The sequence below is a fragment of the Heterodontus francisci genome, chromosome 14, assembly GCF_036365525.1.
Source record: "Heterodontus francisci isolate sHetFra1 chromosome 14, sHetFra1.hap1, whole genome shotgun sequence".
Taxonomy (NCBI): Eukaryota; Metazoa; Chordata; class Chondrichthyes; order Heterodontiformes; family Heterodontidae; genus Heterodontus; species Heterodontus francisci.
This window is the reverse complement of record NC_090384.1, coordinates 77,940,870-77,958,899: the sequence shown is the minus strand read 5'-3', so window position 1 is coordinate 77,958,899 and position 18,030 is coordinate 77,940,870.

The window sequence follows — 18,030 nt, the reverse complement described above, 5'->3', positions numbered from 1 at the left end:
TTTTTGTGATAAACACGTTTTCAGCTGTTTTCATAAAACTGCACCAGGTCACTGCTCTTAAATATATCAAGAAATATTTTTAATGCCAGGGGAGAAAAGAGTAATCAGTTACGTTCTGATACACTGCCCATTGCACTAGTTCATGGAAGATTTTACTTTTGTGATTATGCAAATGAGTTTGAGCAGAAACTTGAACCATAACTTGACTACAGAAAACGAGTGCAATTTACACCTAAATGCCAAATTCGCCGAAAGCAGAAACTCTACCCAGAATTTCAACAAATGGTGAGCCATTAGAATTACAAACATCAAAACTTAGGACTTCATAATTCATTCAAATTACAGTTGTGCATAATACAAGATTTTGTAAGTATTTAACTTTTAGAATCTTAGTTTTACAACAGTCTTTCAATACAAAAACAAATGCAACGATAACCTATTTCTATTAATTCAAAGTTTCTCAACTTGAAACATTTGTTAATACAAATTTGAATTCATAGAAGTGTCATTTTTTAAGCTGCTCAAATCATTTTTTTTCGCAAACAACTTTCTATGTATATAGAACAATTATTTTTATTTTATGTTCATTGAAACAAAATAATCGAGCTTACTTATATCTATTTAGCTATATTTAAAAATTGCAGGCTGCGTAGCACTGAAAGCTACTTACCAATACAATTCGCATTTAAGTATTCATTGATCTTCTTTGGCCTCCTTGTCTCGGGAGACAATGGGTACGCGCCTGGAGGTGGTCAGTGGTTTGTGGAGCAGCGCCTGGAGTGGCTATAAAGGCCAATACTAGAGTGACTTCATTGATCTAACATTTTCTTAATCACAGTGAATATAGTTTGACTGTGATCTGCTTCGCTCAGTAAGCAATGAGACGTTCCTTACAGCAAATGAGCTGAATGTAAACCTATTACTGTTAATTAAGGATGATGCAAAGCTGAACAGCTGATTACACTATGTATAAGCTTTGGTCTTCACTTGCTTTTATGTGATTCATTTGAGCCTTTCCACGTACACATTCACATAGCCCTTGTCCTTCTAGATGGCAAAGGCCACGGGTTTGGAAGGTGCTGTCGAAGGAACCTTGGCGAGCTGCTGCAGTGCATCTTGTAGATGGTACACACTGCTGCCACTATGTGCCAGTGGCCGAGGGAGTGAATGTTTCAGGTGGTGGATGGGGGTGCCAATCAAGCAGGCTGTTTTGTCTTGGAGGGTATCAAGCTTCTTGAGTGTCATTGGAGCTGCACTCATCCAGGCAAGTGGAGAGTATTTCATCACACTCCTAAATTGTGCCTTGTAGGTGGTGGACAGGCTTTGGGGAGTCAGGAGGTGAAATACACACCACAGAATTCCCAGACTCTGACCTGCACTTGTAGCCACAGTTTTTATATGGCTGGTCCAGTTAAGTTTTTGATTAATGGCAACTCCTGTTGTGTTTTCTTCCTTAACACAAACACACCAATTACACAAACAAGATTGGTGAATCTAAAAGGTGTTTTTTTTAATTGAAGATGTGTACTTATATACAGCAATCCTATCTCTGGAGCTGCTTCCAATAACTGCCTAGAGATCACATGGGTCTGTACATTACATCCTGTGTGATGATGGACAGCCATTTTAGATACACCCCTTGAAGTATGACAACAACATCTCCCTGTTTTCTAAATTACAGATTAAATTACAGTGTCTTAAAATAATCAGAACTATTTACAATACAGTGCCTGAAAAAGGTATTAAATGTTTAAAATATGTAGCAACAAGTTTACAAGTCTCAAAAGCATATTGGAGGTCACTGTAAGTTTACTTTGTGGTCACTATACAGTCTCACAGTTTTGACTGTTGGTGGGAATTTTGGATTTGGGTCATGTCTTCGTACATGTTCTGTTGGCAGTTGGATTGCTTGGTGCTTCTTGGTCTGAACTTCTCAAATTTCACAGAAATGTCATGCCATTGGACATTCAGACCTGGTATGACCGTGGTTCTGATCAAGTACTGACTGACAACATCCACTGGATTCCACTTTCCATCAGTCGGATGTTGAACACAAACTTTTTGTCCAGTACTGAGACTGGCAATTCTTTGCCTGCATGACAGTCATGAGTGTCTTTCATTTTTTCTTGCTTGTTGAGCAATTCTTCCCTGAATCTCTGAAAGTGTCAATAACTGGTGACCGGGTAGGTTTGTACACATTGGCCTATCAAACAACAACTGGCTGAAGATGGGATCGTTATACAGCTCAGAGGTGTAACACTGCAACATGTAAATCGTGTTTGATTTGGCAGCATTTCGTGATCAACAATTTCACAGTGCGAATTCAAGATCCAATTCAAGAGTGAACTATACAGTAAATGGAAAAGTCCTGGGGAAAATTGATGTACAGAGAGATTTGGGTGTTCAGGTCCATTGTTCCCTGAAGGTGGCAACGCAGGTCAATAAAGTGGTCAAGAAGGCATACGGCATGCTTTCCTTCATCGGACGGGGTATTGAGTACAAGAGTTGGCAGGTCATGTTACAGTTGTATAGGACTTTGGTTCGGCCACATTTGGAATACTGTGTGCAGTTCTGGTCGCCACATTACCAAAAGGATGTGGATGCTTTGGAGAGGGTGCAGAGGAGGTTCACCAGGATGTTGCCTGGTATGGAGGGCGCTAGCTATGAAGAGAGGTTGAGTAGATTAGGATTATTTTCATTAGAAAGACGGAGGTTGAGGGGGGACCTGATTGAGGTGTACAAAATCATGAGAGGTATAGACAGGGTGGATAGCAAGAAGCTTTTTCCCAGAGTGGGGGATTCAATTACAAGGGGACACGAGTTCAAAGTGAAAGGGCAAAAGTTTAGGGGGGATATGCGTGGAAAGTTCTTTACGCAGAGGGTGGTGGGTGCATAGAACGCATTACCAGCGGAGGTGGTAGACGCAGGCACGATAGCGTCTTTTAAGATGTATCTAGACAGATACATGAATGGGCAGGAAGTAAAGAGATACAGACCCTTAGAAAATAGGCGACATGTTTAGATAGAGGATCTGGATCGGCGTAGGCTTGGAGGGCTGAAGGGCCTGTTCCTGTGCTGTAATTTTCTTTGTTCTTTGTTCTTTGTTCTTTGAACCATACTCTTAGCCATGCCATTAGAGTGAGGGTAGCATGATGATGAACTCCCCATTTGTCATACATGGTTTTAATTGGTTTTCCTATGTACTGGGGTCCGTTGTCTGAGCTGAGTTCCTGTGGTACCCCAAAAAGGCTGAAAATCAAAGTTAAAGTGTCTGCAATGAGTGTGCTTGATGTGTCACGCTATTGACAAATGATAGGGAATTTGGAGAAATAAAGTTTCACGACTACAAAATCCTCTTCATGGATACTGAAGACACCAGTCGCAATTCTGGTCCATGGATGTGCAGGAACTTCATAGTTCTCTCTGAAGACTGGGCATGTGAGCTTGGCATGCCTCACAGTGCTTCACGGCTGTTTCACTGTCATGGTGTATCCTCGGCCAATAAATTGTTTCTCTGGCCAACTGTCCCATGCGGTCTATACCCATACGTGCTTGATGTAACTTTTGCAAGATGTTCTTTTTTTTTATTCATTCAATGGATTTGGGCGTCGCTGGCCAGGCCAGCATTTATTGCCCATCCCTAATTGCCCTTGAGAAGGTGGTGGTGGGCTGCCTTCTTGAACCGCTGCAGTCCATTTGGGGTAGGTACACCCACAGTGCAGTTAGGAAGGGAGGTCCAGAATTTTGACCCAGCGACAGTGAAGGAATGGCAATATAGTTCCAAGTCAGGATGGTGTGTGACTTGGAGGGGAACCTGCAGGTGATGGTGTTCCCATACATTTGCTGCCCTTGTCCTTCTAGTTGGTAGAGGTCTCAGGTTTGGAAGGTGCTGTCGAAGGAGCCTTGGTGTATCACTTCAGTGCATCTTGTAGATGGTACACACTGTTGCCACTGTGCGTCGGTGGTGGAAGGAATGAATGTTTGTAGATGGGGTGCCAATCAAGCGGGCTGCTTTGTCCTGGATGGTGCCAAGCTTCTTGAGTGTTGTTGGAGCTGCAACCATCCAGGCAAGTGGAGAGTATTCCATCACATTCCGGATTTGTGCCTTGTAGATGGTGGACAGGCGTTGGGGAGTCAGGAGGTGAGTTACTCGCCTCAGGATACCTAGCCTCTGACCTGCTCTTGTAGCCACGGTATTTATATGGCTATTCCAGTTCAGTTTCTGGTCAATGGTAGCCCCTAGGATGTTGATAGTGGGGGATTCAGCGATGGTAATGCCATTGAATGTCAAGAGGAGATGGTTAGATACTCTCTTGTTGGAGCTGGTCACTGCCTGGCACTTGTGTGGCACGAATGTTACTTGCCATTTATCAGCCCAAGCCTGGATATTGCCAAGGTCTTGCTGCATTTCTACACAAACTGCTTCATTATCTGAGGAGTCACGAATGGTGCTGAACATTGTGCAATCATCAGCGAACATCCCCACTTATGATTGAAGGATAGTCATTAATGAAGCAGCTGAAGATGGTTGGGCCTAGGACACTACCCTGAGGAACTCCTGCAGTGATGTCCTGGAGCTCAGATGATTGACATCCAACTACCACAACCATTTTCCTTTGGGCTAGGTATGACTCCAGCCAACGGACGGTTTTCCCCTTGATTCCCATTGACCTCAGTTTTGCTAGGGCTCCTTGATGCCATACTCGGTCAAATGCTGCCTTGATGTCAAGGACAGTCACTCTCACCTCACCTCTTGAGTTCAGCTCTTTTGTCCATGTTTGAACCAAGGCTGTAATGAGGTCAGGAGCTGAGTGGAACTGCCTGAGAGACTTTGGAATAAGTACTTATTTGCCTTTAACAATGATTCTGAGATATTCCAAGTTGATCTCTGAATTGCCAAAATGGTCGAATAGCATCTGGGATTTCCTGGAAAGATTCTGGCCAGCCATCAGTCAGTGACTTCCAGAGCTGTTGCAAAGTAGGATCGTCAGGCATTTCCTTTTGAAGCTGTTGACATTTGTACTTATAAGGTCACCATGTAGTACATCTTCGATTTCAAATCAATGAAGTTGACCTGAAGATCCAATGAAATGTCATCGGTTTTGGATGAGTTGAGTATCAGACGTGGTCATGGTACTACCTGGCAAATGTCACAGTCGTAACCATGAATTCTAACAAGCAGACCTTGTCGTCGAGGTGGCAGGCTTGTCAGAGATCTCCGCCAGTTCACCTCACGGAGTTTGTGATCCATTTCAATGATGAATCCTTTCCCAAATAGATATGTATTTAAATGTTGATTCCTGAAGACTAGGGTTAAAGTTTCCTGCTCAATGGTAAAGTAATTAGTTTGGGCATTTGAAAGACTGTTGGACACAAATGCAATTGGCTTTCCTTTCTCCAAAGTCCTTTTGAGACACATCAACTTCTAACGTGGTCTCCTCTGCCGGGTCATAGAATTGGAGTATCAATGCTCCTTCAGTCAGTGATTTTTTTTGAGGTCATCAAATATGTGCTGATGACCTTCGTGCCACACAAATGGAACTTCCTTTTTCAGGAGATCTTGAAGAGATGAAAATGAAGATTTGTGAGCAAAGTTTGGAACAAAACTAAAATGGCAGGGGGATGGGAAGCTTTGCAAGGAGTCAGAGGAGGGGGGGGATGAAAGAAAAGAACAAAAGACAGTAAGGGGAATAAGAAAAGTAATAGGCAGAGGAATCAAGGGCCAGAATCAAACAGGGCCACAATGGAAAATAGTTTAGTTTAGTTTAGAGATACAGCACTGAAACAGGCCCTTCGGCCCACCGAGTCTGTGCCGACCATCAGCCACCCATTTATACTAATCCTACACTAATCCCATATTCCTACCACATCCCCACCTTTTTTTTTTTTACCTGTCCCTATATATTTCCCTACCACCTATCTATACTGGGGGCAATTTATAATGGCCAATTAACCTATCAACCTGCAAGTCTTTGGCATGTGGGAGGAAACCGGAGCACCCGGAGGAAACCCACGCAGACACAGGGAGAACTTGCAAACTCCGCACAGGCAGTACCCAGAATCGAACCCGGGTCCCTGGAGCTGTGAGGCTGCGGTGCTAACCACTGCGCCACTGTGGGAAGGGGCCAAGTAATGTTAAAAAGTCAAGCTTTAAGGCTTTGTGCCTTAACGCATGGAGCATTCACAATAAAGTGAATGAATTAATCGCACAAATAGATGTAAACGGGTACGATATAGTCAGGATTACGGAGACATGGCTGCAAGGTGACCAGGGATGGGAAATGAACATCCAGGGGTATTCAGTATTTAGGAAGGAAAAACAAAAAGCAAAAGGCGGTGAAGTTGCATTGCTGGTTAAAGAGGAAATTAACACAATAGTGAGGAAAGATATTAGCTCTGATGTGGAATCTGTATGGGTAGAACTGAGAAACACTAAGGGGCAAAAAACATTAGTGGGGGTTGTACATAGACCCCCAAACTGTAATGGTCAGGTTTGGAATGGCATTAAACAGGAAATTAGAGACGCATGCGATAAAGGAACATCTGTAATTATGGGTGAGTTTAATCTGCATATATATTGGGCAAATCAAATTAGTCACAATACCGTAGAGGAGGAATTCTTGGAGTGTATACGGGATGGTTTTCTGGACCAATACATTGAGGAACCAACTAGAGAACAGGCCATCCTAGACTGGGTATTGTGTAATGAGAGAGGAATAATTGACAATCTAGTTGTGCGAGACCCCTTGGGGATGAGTGACAATAACATGATAGAATTCTTCATCAAGATGGAGAGTGATATAGTTGATTCTGAGACTAGGGTCCTGAATCTTAATAAAGGAAATTACGAAGGTATGAGGCGCGAGTTAGCTATGATGGATTGGGAAACGTTACTTAAAGGGACGACAGTGGAAAGGCAATGACAAACATTCAAAGAATGCATGGATGACCTGCAACAATTGTTTATTCCTGTCTAGAGCAAAAGTAAAATGGGAAAGGTAGCCAAACCATGGCTTACAAGGGAAATTAGAGATAGCATGAGATGCAAGGAAGAGGCATATAAATTCGCCAGAGATAAAAAACAGACCTGACGATTGGGAGCAGTTTAGAATTCAGCAAAGGAGGATCAAGGGATTGATTAAGAAGGGGAAAATAGAGAACGAGAGCAAGATTGCGGGGAACATAAAAACTGACTGTAAAAGTTTCTATAGGTATGTGAAGAGAAAAAGATTGGTGAAGACAAATGTCGGTCCCTTACAGTCAGAAACAGGGGAATTTATTATGGGGAACAAAGAAATAGCTGACCAACTAAATGTGTACTTTGGTTCTGTCTTCACAAAGGAGGAATTAAATATCATACCAGATATGTTGGGGAACACAGGGCTTAGTGGGAGAGAAGAACTGACGGAAATCAGTATTGTAGAGAAATGTTGTTGGGGAAATTGATGGGATTGAAGGCCGATAAATCCCCAGGCCTGATGGTCTGCATCCCAGAGTACTTAAGGAAGTGGCCCTAGAAATAGTGGAGGCATTGGTGGTCATCTTCCAAGATTCTATAGACTCTGGAACAGTTCCTACAGATTAGAGGATAGCTAATGTAACCCCACTATTTAAAAAGGGAGGTGGAGAGAAAGCAGGGAATTATAGACCAGTCAGCCTGACGTCGGTAGTGGGGATAATTCTAGAGTCCATTATCAAAGATTTTATAGCAGAGCACTTGGAGAACAGTGGTAGAATCAGACAGAGTCAGCATGGATTTACGAAAGGGAAATCATGCTTGACAAATCTACTAGAATTCTTCGAGGATGTAATTAGTAGAGTTGATGAGGGGGAGCCATTGGATGTAGTTTATTTGGACGTTCAGAAGGCTTTCGACAAAGTCCCACATAAGAGATTAGTGTGTAAAATTAAAGCGCATGGGATTGGGAGTAGTGTATTGCGATGGATAGAAAATTGGTTGACGGACAGGAAACAAAGAGTAGGGATAAATGGGTCTTTTTCCAAATGGCAGGCAGTGACTAGTGGGTACGCAGGGATCGGTGCTAGGACATGAGCTATTCATAAATTGTATTAATGATTTAGATGTGGGATATAAATGTAATATCTCCAAATTTGCAGATGACACAAAACTGGGTGGGAGGGTGAGTTGTGAGGAGGATGCAGAGAGGCTTCAGGGTGATTTGGACAAGTTGAGTGAGTGGGCAAATGCATGGCACATACAGTAAAATGTGGATAAATGTGAGGTTATTCACTTTGTTAGCAAAAACAGGAAGGCAGATTATTATCGGAACGGCTATAAACAGAGAGTAGAATATGCAACGAGACCTGGGTGTTCTCGTACACCAGTCGCTGAAGGTAAGCATGCAGGTCGAACAGGCAGTAAAAAAGGCAAATGGTATGTTGGCCTTCATAGCGAGAGCATTCGAGTACAGGAGCAGGGATGTCTTGCTACAATTATACAGGGCCTTGGTGAGGCCACACCTGGAATATTATGTGCAGTTTTGGTCTCCTTATCTGAGGAAGGATTGTCTTGCTATAGAGGGAGTGCAGCGAAGGTTTACCAGACTGATTCCTGGGATGGCGGGACTTACATATGAGGAGAGATTGAGTCGGTTAGGATTATATTTGCTGGAGTTCAGAAGATTGAGGGGGGATCTCATAGAAACCTATAAAATTCTAACAGGACTTGACAGGGTAGATGCAGGAAGGATGTTCCCGATGGTGGGGGAGTCCAGAACCAGGGGTCATAGTCTAAGGATACAGGGTAAACCATTCAGGATTGAGATGAGGAGAAATTTCTTCACCCAGAGAGTGGTGAGCCTGTGGAATTCGCTACCACAGAAAGCACTTGAGGCCAAAACATTGTATGTTTTCAAGAAGGAGTTAGATATAGCTCTTGGGGCGAAAGGGATCAAAGGATACGGAGTGAAAGCCGGAACAGGTTGCTGAGTTGGATGATCAGCTATGATCGTAATGAATGGCAGAGCAGGCTCAACGGGCCAAATGGCCTACTCTTGCTCCTATTTTCTATGTTTCTTTGTTTCTATATGGCGATAAGAAGTGAAATAAGCCTAGACAGTGCTGCAGATCTAGCTTGTCTTTCAGGTTTGGCATTGCAGTGACATCTTCCAGCTTGGGAAAGGTCAGAATGGATGCATGCATCTGAGTAGATAGACCCAAAGAAATTAATCTGCTTCATATTGATGTTGCGGGGATACTGTCTCAGGATAAGGGGCCGATCATTCAGGACTGAGATGAGGAGAAATTACTACACTCAAAGGATTGTGAATCTTTGGATTCACTACCCCAGAGGGTTGTGGATGCTACATCATGGATACATTTAGGGCTGGGATAGATAGATTTTTGGCCTTGCAGGGAATCAAGGGATATGGGGAGTGGGCAGGAAAGTGGAATTGAAGATCAGCCATGATGGTATTGAACGGTGGAGCAGGCTTGATGGGCCATATGGTCTGCTTTTGCGCCTATTTCTTGTGTTCTTGTTGCACTTCTGGCTGTTAAAAAGAAGTCCCACTCGGTGTGCTGCTTCCATGAGGAGATATAGGTTACGGTCATGCTCCTGCTTCATTCTACCAACAACAGCAATGTCATCTGCTATACAGATGCATCCTGGAACCTTGCATAAAATGTGGTCCATATGTTGCTGGAAGATGTCCTGGCTAAGGGGCAGCCCAAATGGTAACCTTTGGAAACAGTATCTTCCGAATGGAGTACGAAATGTAGTTAATTCTTGAGATGATGAACTGGCCAGTACCCATTTTTGGCATCCAGTTTGGAAAATAATTTTGCATTTGCAAACTTAGGGTTTAATTTCTCTAGGGTTGGGATCTTATGTGGGTATCACTTCAGTGCCACATTTAGACATCTTGGGTCAAGGCAGACTGAAATGGATCCATCTTTCTTTACCACACATGTGATGAAACTACATCAATCGGTGAGATTCTGTACTTTTCATATGATGCTGTTTTTCTCCATCTTATCCAGTTCCATCTTTAGTTTGGCTTGAACATGTATACTGCATATGTGTGGAGGATCAATCGAAGAGATGGCGTCGGTGCGTATGTACAAAACTGCATCACCCTTAATGCTGCCAATCTTGTCAAACCTGTCTGGGTGGAATGAGATTAAATCAGCCACAGAAGTGATTGGCTTGTCCTTCTGGTCAGTCGGCTGTGGGTTGTCACCAATGTGCCTGTAGGCCTGCAATTGATGGACCTGTGCTATCTACAATGTAAAAAATTTGAGTGACCAAGGTGAGTTGTTATATCTGCACTTCAACATTATGGATTCCAAAAATGGAATCACTGAACCATTGTATGCCATGAGCTTGGCAATGGTAAGTCTTTTGCTGTTGTGTTTATGGCGCATGCACAGAAAAAGGCACTCCTCTTCCGTTCCGCTGCTCCCCCCCCACACTCTCTCCCCTTCCCCCCCTCCTCCCCCTCCCCCCCACTTCCCCCAGCTCTCCCCCCCACTTCCCCCAGCTCTCCCCCTCCCCCATTCTTTACCCCTCCCTCCTTCCCCCTCCCTCTTTCTCCCCCTCCCTCTCCCTCTTTCTCCCCCCCTCCCTCTTTCTCCCCCCTCCCTCTCCCTCCTTCTCCCCCTCCCTCTCCCTCTTTCTCCACCCTCTTTCTCCCCCTCCCTCTCCCTCTTTCTCCCCCCTCCCTCTTTCTCCTCCCCTCTTTCTCCCCCTTCCCTCTCCCTCTTTCTCCCCCCTCCCTCTCTCCCCCCTCCCTCTCCCTCTTTCTCCCCCCCTCCCTCTCCCTCTTTCTCCCCCCATCCCTCTCCCTCTTCCCCTCCCCCCCGCCCTCTCCCTCTTTCTCCCCCCTCTTTCTCCCTCTCCCTCTTTCTCCCCCCTCCCTCTCCCTCTTTCTCCCCCCTCCCTCTCCCTCTTTCTCCCCCCTCTTTCTCCCTCTCCCTCTTTCTCCCCCCTCCCTCTTTCTCCTCCCCTCTTTCTCCCCCTCCCTCTCCCCCCTCCCCCCTCCCTCTCCCTCTTTCTCCCCCCCTCCCTCTCCTTCCCCCCTCCCTCTTTCTCCCCCCTCCCTCTCCCTCTTTCTCCCCCCTCCCTCTCTCCCCCCTCCCTCTCCCTCTTTCTCCCCCCCTCCCTCTCCCTCTTTCTCCCCCCATCCCTCTCCCTCTTCCCCTCCCCCCCTCCCTCTCCCTCTTTCTCCCCCCTCTTTCTCCCTCTCCCTCTTTCTCCCCCCTCCCTCTCCCTCTTTCTCCCCCCTCCCTCTCCCTCTTTCTCCCCCCTCCCTCTTTCTCCCCCCTCCCTCTCCCTCTTTCTCTCCCCTCTTTCTCCCCCCTCCCTCTCCCCCCTCCCCCCTCCCTCTCCCTCTTTCTCCCCCTCTCCCTCTCCTTCCCCCCTCCCTCTTTCTCCCCCCTCCCTCTCCCTCTTTCTCCCCCCTCCCTCTCTCCCCCCTCCCTCTCCCTCTTTCTCCCCCCCTCCCTCTCCCTCTTTCTCCCCCCATCCCTCTCCCTCTTCCCCTCCCCCCCTCCCTCTCCCTCTTTCTCCCCCCTCTCTCTCCCCCTCCCTCTTTCTCCCCCCTCCCTCCCTCTCCCTCTTCCTCCCCCCCTCCCTCTCCCTCTTCCCCTCCCTCTCCCCCCTTCTCCCCCCCTCCCTCTCCCCCCTCCCTCTCCCCCTTCTTCCCCCCTCCCTCTCCCCCCTTCTCCCCCCTCCCTCTCCCCCCTCCTCCCCCCCTCCCTCTCCCCCCCCCCCTCCCCCCCTCCCCCCTTCTCCCCCCCCCTTCCCCCTTCTCACTCCCCCTCCCTCTTCTCCCCCCCTCCCTCTCCCCCCCCTTTCTCTCCACCCCCCCCGGCACCGCTACCGCTGGTCTCCCCGCGCTGCTCTCCCCGCCCCCCGCGCTTCTCTCCCCGGCCCGCTCCACTCTCTCACTCCGGCCATTGTATTCTGCCACGTGTTTGTTAGGTTTCATCTTTGTGATTCTTTGAGCAGCGCCATCTTTAGTCCTGGCAGCTGCTACAGTCGCAAGCTGTGACGTTTTCGTGGCACATGCTGTATTTGCGCATGTGCCAAAACAGCGCCACCTACCGATCGCGTTGTCAACAATTGCGGTCATAAAAGAATGACTAGAGTTAGATTAGGGCCAATCAAGGATAGTAGTGGGAAGTTGTGTGTGGAATCAGAGGAGATAGGGGAAGCATTAAATGAATATTTTTCGTCAGTATTTACAGTAGAGAAAGAAAATGTTGTCGAGGAGAATACTGAGATTCAGGCTACTAGGCTAGATGGGATTGAGGTTCACAAGGAGGAGGTGTTAGCAATTTTGGAAAGTGTGAAAATAGATAAGTCCCCTGGGCCAGATGGGATTTTTCCTAGGATTCTCTGGGAAGCTAGGGAGGAGATTGCAGAGCCTTTGTCCTTGATCTTTATGTCGTCATTGTCGACAGGAATAGTGCCGGAAGACTGGAGGATAGCAAATGTTGTCCCCTTGTTCAAGAAGGGGAGTAGAGACAGCCCTGGTAATTATAGACCTGTGAGCCTTACTTCGGTTGTGGGTAAAATGTTGGAAAAGGTTATAAGAGATAGGATTTATAATCATCTTGAAAAGAATAAGTTCATTAGCGATAGTCAGCATGGTTTTGTGAAGGGTAGGTCGTGCCTCACAAACCTTATTGAGTTTTTCAAGAAGGTGACCAAACAGGTGGATGAGGGTAAAGCAGTGGATGTGGTGTATATGGATTTCAGTAAGGCGTTTGATAAGGTTCCCCACGGTAAGCTATTGCAGAAAATACGGAAGTATGGGGTTGAAGGTGATTTAGAGCTTTGGATCAGAAATTGGCTAGCTGAAAGAAGACAGAGGGTGGTGGTTGATGGCAAATGTTCATCCTGGAGTTTAGTTACTAGTGGTGTACCGCAAGGTTCTGTTTTGGGGCCACTGCTGTTTGTCATTTTTATAAATGACCTGGATGAGGGTGTAGAAGGGTGGGTTAGTAAATTTGCGGATGACACGAAGGTCGGTGGAGTTGTGGATAGTGCCGAAGGATGTTGTAGGGTACAGAGGGACATAGATAGGCTGCAGAGCTGGGCTGAGAGATGGCAAATGGAGTTTAATGCGGAAAAGTGTGAGGTGATTCACTTTGGAAGGAGTAACAGGAATGCAGAGTACTGGGCTAATGGGAAGATTCTTGGTAGTGTAGATGAACAGAGAGATCTTGGTGTCCAGGTACATAAATCCCTGAAAGTTGCTACCCAGGTTAATAGGGCTGTTAAGAAGGCATATGGTGTGTTAGCTTTTATTAGTAGGGGGATCGAGTTTCGGAGCCACGAGGTCATGCTGCAGCTGTACAAAACTCTGGTGAGACCGCACCTGGAGTATTGCGTGCAGTTCTGGTCACCACATTATAGGAAGGATGTGGAAGCTTTGGAAAGGGTGCAGAGGAGATTTACTAGGATGTTGCCTGGTATGGAGGGAAGGTCTTACGAGGAAAGGCTGAGGGACTTGAGGTTGTTTTCGTTGGAGAGAAGGAGGAGGAGAGGTGACTTAATAGAGACATATAAGATAATCAGTGGGTTAGATAGGGTGGATAGTGAGAGTCTTTTTCCTCGGATGGTGATGGCAAACACGAGGGGACATAGCTTTAAGTTGAGGGGTGATAGATATAGGACAGATGTTAGAGGTAGTTTCTTTACTCAGAGAGTAGTAAGGGCGTGGAACACCCTGCCTGCAACAGTCGTAGACTCGCCAACTTTAAGGGCATTTAAGTGGTCATTGGATAGACATATGGATGAAAATGGAATAGTGTAGGTCAGATGGTTTCACAGGTCGGCGCAACATCGAGGGCCGAAGGGCCTGCACTGCACTGTAATGTTCTAAAAAAAAAGACACCAGATGATGCATAAGTTGATATAGATCTTGGAAATGTTGGTGCAATGATGATGAGGTTGAGAGCATTGTCCTCGGAGTGGGACAATAGATACATAGGCTAATGTAGAGTTGGGAGGAGAGTCAGAAGAAAGAATGAATTGCAGTGGGTAAAAACGGTGAAGCAAGAGGAGTTACTGGTGCGAGGCCTAAGTGAGGGTAAAAGGAATGAAATGTTGACAAGGAAGTCACTTGGACAAATAATAAACGTTGAATTGTAAAATTTTATGAAAGGATCCCGATTGAAACTTAGGGTTATTTGTATTTTTCCTCCTTAAATGAACAGCTTGGAGTTAAGAGCAGATATATACTGATATGTTGGTGCACTGCTAAAAATTATGTCGAGGAAATCTTTTGCGATGATTTATATACATGTTAATTTGACAATTTAGTGCAGTTACAATCAATTAGATTTTCATAAAATCTGTTAACGATAGTACATTAAATAAACACAATTACTGACAGGGTTATTATCTATTGCAAAACAAATATGGTTTTGCCCTTGTGTAAAAGAAAAGTTAAAACTCGGTGTGCCTCTGATTTCAAAAGTTTTAATCTATAAATAAGTCTGCATAACTCTGCCCAAAACATTTCTTGCCCATACAGAATTAGTAATTATCAGGACTAAGGTGATTCAAATCGGGTTTAGTATCCAAAGCCAAGTAACAGGATGATTAGTATTTTTTCTTTGTTTACCACAGGGTGGAGCTAGTGTCATCTGTGGAAAGGTTTTCCGGGGAGAATGGATATTCTCAATAATCTTGCCGAGAAAATGAAGAAAACAAAAGTCAAGGTGAAGCACATCACACAATGTATGAGCCATCAACTTGCTGTCAACACACTGCATGCTCGGCAATTGTAGCTTTGTTTGATTAAAAAAATAACCCAGGCTGCTTCTCAAACCTGAGACATCTGAATGTTTACCTATCTTGATGAGGAAATGGCAGTTAATGTCAAGGAACTAATTTTCATTTGTGAAAGAGAAAAGCAAAATATATTGTCTACTGGTGTTAAGGAACGTGCAAAACTTTCGAAATCACACCCACTTTTAAAGGAAATCCCATAGCTATATTTCAATGTCAAAAGTACAAACAAATGTGTCTTTGTACATGAATGGTACACTTAAAATTACAACTAGATTATTCTTTGTGTAATAATGGTGCTGAATAGATTGGTTGGCGAGATAAATCTTAAACTCAGATTGTTTTACATGATTTACATACAGTATTGGTGCAATTGAATTAGCAGCCGTTTGAAGACCAAGGCTATTAGTATGTTAGAGCAATATTTTACATTACTTTCTCCTCCATTTATAAGTAATGGTCAATTTGCTACTTTTATAAATGTTGGGAATTGTTTTTCATAGCTGTAAAATTTAAAACAAACACTAAATATGTATTTTTTTATAAATAATTCCTTGGCCAAGAAAGGAGGCTTCTGACTCGACTTGCATTACTTTTTGATTTTATACTCTTTAGAGGAAGCAGTAAAATTACTATCAATTATGCAGCATTCATTTTTCAAGTGAAACTGCTCCTTCAGTAAACAACAGTGCATTCAAAGCTATTGGTACACACAAAGAAGGTTCCAGTACTTGATCTTGGCTTAGCGCTGAATCCTTCGAAGCATATGAATATAATGAATGTTACTTAATTAAAGGAGTCTGTGTTGCCGTACAGAATCAATTGAATCTAGTTTGTTCATTGTCAGCACTGACTAACTAATACAGGTTAGTACATTTTTAATGTTAATATAGTACAGTAAAATTAGCCAGTTTTAATCTATTCTGGTCCATAAATCTGAGTAAACAGCAGGGCAATAGTAATGACTGATCATGCCTATGCTATAATAAATGAGCATATTATTGTACAAGTTTCATGGTTAATTAAAAATATCAATATTTATATTAATGGGTAAAAAAAGGCAGGTTGGTGCTAAATCAAAATGTACTTCTGAAATTAATCGAGTTAGGTCAACATTGATGAAGTAACCAAGAGGGTTGATGAGGGCTGATATTGTGTATGTGGAACTTCAAAAGGCATTTGATATTGCACCAGATATTAGACTTTTTAGCAAAACTGAAGTCCATGGCATTAAAAGGGACAGTGGCAGCCTGAATACAAAATTAATTAAGGGGCAGAAAACAGACAGTGGTGGTGAATGGTTGCTTTTCAGACTTGAAAGAAGTATACAGTGGTGTTTCCCAGGGATCAGTACATCCCTAGCTCACTGCTAGCCTTGCATGCAGAGCCTGGGTTCCATCTGCCCTCCCATGTGTCTTTCATGTTGTAGTCCTCATTAGTCCGAGGGGGAATCCCGTTGACATCTCTCTTCATCATGCCGGGCCTGGCCCCTATTGGGTGCATAGTTGTGCAGAGCAACAAAGAAAGAAGCTGGCCTTTTTGGCCCGTCATACGGGGCATCACCCTATCCATGCAGGCATTGGAGGCACTCTTTCAGCATGCTAATCTCCTGCTCAATTGTGGCTCATGTATCTCAGTGGCTAGCGTTGTATTTCTCCTTTGCAGCAGTGGTGGGGTCTCTCATTGGTGTCGGGAGCCATGTCTGCAAAGGATGGCCCTTATCTCCAAGAAGCCACCCCTCCATCTGAGCCAGTTCCGTGAACAGCGGTGGCAGCCGGTACTGGCGCAAGACCCAGGTGTCATGGCAGCTGCCTGAGAAACGGTCACACATTCGCTGCAAGCATCTGCGGTGATCACATACCAGCTTCACCTAGATTGAGAGGGCTGCTTTAATGGTGACATCTGCAGGTGGTAGCCTGGCAGTAGGCCTGATGGCCACATGAGTGCAGTCTATGAACATTACAACCTATAGTTCTCCGGCAATGGTGCCAGAACCAATGGCCCTTTGGGTCTGGCTGTGAGAGTCCGTCCTAAAGTGGACATGCTCACTGGCCCTCTGGTTCAGGGCATTGGTGACCTCCCTGATGGAGCGGTGCACTGCTGACTGTGTGACCCCACAAAGGTCTCTGGTGGGCCCCTAAAAGGCTGCAGAGGCGTCAGGCTTGAGAATCGCTGCCACTATGAGGAACAAAGGCATGGGATGTCCACCGGAGCCCATGGGCTGCAGGTCATCCTTGAGCAGGGCAGAGAGACGTGTCACCACCCTCTCTAAAGGCACAATCTCCTCTGACACTGGTGCTCTGACATCCGATGGCATCTCATGTGGGGCCTGTAGATGCACGGCAAACGTAATGGCGAGCTCCCCTTGGGGGCTGCTGCTCACGACTGGGGGCTTCTACATGGATCACACCTGCCTGTTGGTATTGCCTCTGGAGCATACAGATCCTCACGTGCAGAGGATCACACAATGTAGGATGAGCTATACCTTTTTCAATGTGATAAATAAAGTTGAACCCCGCATGTATTGTAAGGTTCCTAACAGGGCATGGATTGGTGTTGACGGGTACATCAGCTGCTTTCCTGGATCAACTATGTGGTGTGCCATGGCATTGCCCATCTTGGCCAACACTCAGAGTGGCACAGCATGACCACATCAAGCTCCTACCAGCTGAATTGATTGCCCCCACCATCCATAAAACCTTAATGCTCCTGTCCTTTCTGGCACCCTCTGAACACACAGGGTGCCAAGTGTGCCATTGCCCCCTCACAAACACAGAGCATACACTGTTAACGGAGGGACGGTACACGGTACCTCCCTTCATGCCAGCACAGCTTTCCTCCAGTAATCCCAGACCCCCTCCCTTTCAGAATGCAGAGCGAGACCCCTGTGTATCCCCCCTCCCTCCTCCCTTCCAGAATGTAGAGTGAGACCCCTGTGTATGTCCCCTCCCAACTCCCTTTCAGAATGCAGAGTGAGACCCCTGTGTATACCCCCTCCCTCCTTTTAAGAATGCAGAGTTAGATCCCTGAATATCCCCTCTACCTCCTCCCTTCCATAATGCAGAGTGAGACCCCTGAATAACGGAACTTACCTTCGCTGGCAATGACCTCTGCCTCTGAGGACCCGCCAGCTTTTCAATTCGTGAACAGGACGGCACGTGACAGCCGCCCATTCAGCGAAAAATCCAGAAGTGTCAGTGGAGAGGCGGCGGGCTGCATAATCAGCAAAGGCAAGTACTCTTTACCATATATTAATTGTGGTGCTG